Source organism: Kogia breviceps, chromosome 6 (assembly GCF_026419965.1).
Source record: "Kogia breviceps isolate mKogBre1 chromosome 6, mKogBre1 haplotype 1, whole genome shotgun sequence".
NCBI lineage: Eukaryota > Metazoa > Chordata > Mammalia > Artiodactyla > Physeteridae > Kogia > Kogia breviceps.
Window position 1 is genome coordinate 25215956 of NC_081315.1, and position 4571 is coordinate 25220526.

At 37.5% G+C, this 4571-nt stretch overlaps 1 pseudogene; it reads right to left on the reverse strand.

Moving 5' to 3' along the window:
* Window positions 1–365: 365 nt before the first annotated feature.
* LOC131758836 (small ribosomal subunit protein uS12-like) lies at window positions 366–4060 on the reverse strand (annotated as a pseudogene).
* Window positions 4061–4571: the final 511 nt, after the last annotated feature.

A 4571-nucleotide genomic window follows, 5' to 3' on the forward strand; every position in this document is an offset into this window, starting at 1 on the left:
CCTGTCCATACAGAGGCCAAGCAGAGACCATTTAGTCTAGCCTCTTTGAGTCAATGACTTGGGAGGTTGTATTTTTGTGTGTATTTGATCTTGGCCTTATTTCATTGCTCTCAATTTTCTTATCTCCACAATGTCTACTGAGTGTCTGTGTGTGCCAGATATTTTATATGTGTCTATTCATTCTCACATCAACACTGTAAGGAAGACATTATCTCCATTTTACAGATAAGGAAAATGTTTGGAGGGACTAGATGGTTTTGATATGTACAATTATACAAGAAGAAGTTGTATTATTGTATTGGGTTTGGAGAAGACATTCCTAAGCAAAATTAAAGCCCACAAGCTTTTAGGAAAGTAATTACAGATTACTCTCCATAAAAAAGGTCTAATTCCTGAAATTTGAAAGACACCAAAAGACAAATTAAAAGGCAAGTGACAGGCTGACAGAAATCATCTGCTCATATATATCAAGCAACATATCAACGTAAAAGAGCACTCACAAATCAATAAGAAAAATTGCAAATAACTCAAGGGGAAAAAAATGGGCAAAAAATATAAACAGACAGTTCACAGAAACGGAGCTATAAATGGTCAAAAAAACATGAAAGATGTCCACCATAACTAGTAGTCAGGGAAAAATCTTATTTTTAATATTAAAAAAGGTTGAAATGTTTTAAATTTAGATAATCACAATTTTTAATCTCCAAGAACAGCCAATAGGCAGCTTTTTCACAGCCTCCTATTCTGTTTGAATGGTTACAATATTCTCTTAATTTCTCTTAAGATAATGATGATTTGCTTTTAAAGTTGTCTTTCAAAAAAAAATCATCTTCCATTTTCTGTATCAACTATTTTCTCAGAGGTTAATCCAGAGAAATGAAATAATAGAACAAAATAGAACAATTTGGTTTTCTTCCAGTGTTTGGCAGGTTTTCATTGTCTGTTTATAATGTTTGTAAAACAGATCTAGACTGGCTGATGTGTATTTGAAGATATCTGCTCTCCTGGCAGTGAAGGAGGATTTCTATTCCTATTATAGGGACCAGCTATGGTGGCTAGGGGGAAGGGTGGCCCGAGGAACTGTCTTCTGCATGTGGGGTTCCTTGTCCTTCAAGCTACTTGTCAGATATTAGGGCTATTGACTGTCTTCTCTAATCCCAGTTCTCACACTGGGAGTCTTACTAATCAAAACTCTAATTTTATTTGGCTATTAAAAAATGTTTTGTGGCTTTCCCAGGGGCTGAGGCCAAGTCAGTGGCTCTGGGACTTGCAAGCTGATGATGCAGGTGTTCCCCAGATCCTTCATTAGATGCCAACCTCTCAGACTCAGTTTCCTACCAAGCCCAGCTACTTCCGATCAGGACTTATTCCCATCCTCTCATGGAAAAATTTCCTTGAAAAATCTCTTCTTTCACCTATATGGAATTTGTGGTTCCTTGGCTCCTTAAATTTTCTCCTACCTGGATTAAATCTTCTAGAAATTCCATACTCTTCTGGTCTATTGGTGTCTTTCCTGTTACGGATTTATTTGTATGGCTGAATTTCTTTCATCATCTCACTAGGACTTGGGGAGGGAAGAGGGGTAAATGTGTGAGTTTAGTCAACCGTCATAAACTGAGAGTCCAAGTAAGTATTTGGGTTCGTTTGTGAAGAGTCCTTTGAACGAGAAATACAATATGGTGTGGAGGTATACACTGGAGAGACCTAACCTAGCCTAGAGGGTTTAGGGAAAAGCCTTCCCTAGAGATACATTTTAAAAGGTAGACCTAAGGTTGAAGTTTGATTTTACTTAGAAGCAGAGAAATGTGCTAGATGGTCTTGAGAGATTTCCCTTGTATTTATGATTTGCCAAGTTTGTGTTCATAGTTGAGAATTTTTTTTAATGAAGTAAAAATGAAAGAAAATAATAAATTCCTTTTCAAAACAGGGAGACTCAAAAATCTGAAATTGCAATGGGCTGAGCTCAGCATCTCAGCTGGCACCTCTGTCATCACCTCATCGGACTTGCTCACTTAGGCCTAAATGAGCTTCTCAGAAAGTCAGAGCTTTTACTGGAAACTGGAAGACTTATCAAGGGGTTCCCTTCTTGTGCAGAAGGAAAGCTCACCTTTTGCCTCAGCAATTATTTTCTCCTTCATTTAACTCTCTAGTTTTATGTGGGGAAAAAGCCATTAGAGAAACTGTTAATGCAAAGTTTTTTAAAAATACCCAGAGAATTACAAAAACCAACTGATCTTTCCTTATGGAATTTAGAGTTACTAGAATTGATGTTGCCTTTTTAGTTATAATTGGTAATTATTTCACTGCCATGATCATACCTTGACCTTCAGCATTAGGATCAAAGCTATTATTACCCATATAATACTGCTAATAGGATAAACTAATGGTTAAATTATAGTGGGACCCAGAAGGGATGCTTCCTGTCACATCAGTTAAGTTTGAGTTTTAGAAACTTGTACTTGAAAGACTTTCTCTGGCACTTAGAAACTTCAACAAATAATCTGAGTCACTAAGTTAAGATCGCCAGAATAGTCATTTAATGATACCCCACTTACCTTGTGAAGAATCTCCAAGTATGAGCATCAAATGTCAGCAAATCTACTTGAAATGCATTGGAAGCATGGATTTGGTGATCTTATGGATCAAATTCTATCTCCTGGGGGTGGGAGATGGATAAATTAGGAGTATTGGATTAACATACACACTGCTATGTGTGAAATAGATAGCCAGCAAGGACCTACTGTATAGCACAGGGAACTATATTCTATATTTTGTAATAACCTATAAGGGAGAAGAATCTGAAAAAAAGTAGATACATATATATATAACTGTCTCACTTTGCTGTACACCTGAAACTAACAGAACATTGTAAATCAACTAGACTCCAATAACAAATACTACCTCCCTATGTACGTAGCAATATTCACCAAAATACTAAAATTATAGCCATTTATCATATGGTCAGCCATGAATTGACTGCTGTTTAGCTTTTACCAACACTTCCATTGAAAAGTTTGTTATTTGAGAGTAACAATCAAAGGAATGTATTTGCTTCTATTTCTCTTACACTCTATGCTTGATGCCTGAGGAAAATTATATCCCCAGGAAGCAATATAACTAGAATCTTAACTTCCCACAGAAATAGCTTTTTTGAGATATAATAATTTTCAAGATATAGTAATTTCAAGATATAATAATTTTTGAGATATAATACTCTCTCAACTTTTTATAGATGTTAGCTATACGAAGAACTCTTTTCTTTAAATATTTATTTATTTATTTGGCTACGTTGGGTTTTAGTTGCTGCACATGGGCTTCTCTCTAGTTGTGGTGCACGGGGTCTAGAGTGCACGGGCTTAGTTGCCCCACGGCATGTGGGACCTTAGCTCCCCGACCAGAGAGCGAACCTGTGTCCCCTGCATTGGAAAGTGGATTCTTAACCACTGGACCACCAGGGAAGTCCCACGAATAACTTTTTTTAACAGGAGTCTAATGTTAAAATATAGTCCAATTTGTACCCTATTGTCCCTTATGAAAAATTGTTTTTGATATTTAGTGAAAGGAAATTTCTCTAATAGACTTTTTTTGTATATGAAATTTTATTACTACCACGTTTGCATCATCAAAACTTATCATCTTGGTTTTTTTCTTCTTGCCTTTGCATAAGGCCAAGAGAGAGACATTGGCTACTTTGACAAATTTAAAGTGGACTCCAGGAATGTCACCAACAGCATGGCCTTTTGCAACCAAATCCAGCAACCAGAACTTCATCGTTTTCTGCAGTAAAGTTCAAGCAACCATCATCAGGTAAGAAAGCTGTGAGCTTCTTGCTCTTCTTGATCAGCTGGTCCCTGAAACACTGCCCGATGGCAGAATTTACCTGTTTGGCCTCGACTCTGACATTTTCTAGCAAAATTCCCTTTGCATGTGAAGTGCCTCCAAAGGGGCTGACCTTCAGAGCTGTCCCCAAATGGGCTTTCTTGTAACGTTTATCATGCCACTTCTGGTTCTGATGGTGGCTGCAGAGCTTCCTGGCAATATGGTCTTGACACTTGCCCATCCCATTGGTTCTGCTGGCCCGAGGGAAAGATCTAACAGGCTTTTTTTTTTTTTTTTTTTTTCCAATTGTGGTAAAATACACTTAACGTAAAACTTACCATCTTAACCATCTTAAAGTGTAAAGTTCAGTAGTGTTAAGTATATTCATATTGACACTCAGTCAATCTCCAGAACCTTTCATCCTACAAAACTGGAACTCTATACACATTGTGATGGTTAATTTTATGTGTCAACTTGACCAGGCACAGTGCCCGGCTGTTTGGACAAACATTATTCTGGATGTTTCTTTGAGGGTGTTTTTGGATGAGATTTACATTTAAATTGGTAGACTTTGACTAAGCAGATTGCTCTCCATAATGTGGGTGGACCTCATCCAATCAGCTGAAGGCCTGAATAGAACAAAAGATTGACCTCCCCCAAGAAAGAGGGAATGCTATCAGCAGACAGCCTTCAGATTTAAACTGCAACATTGGCTTTTACCTGGGCCTCCGGTCTGATGTCCTACCCTGCAG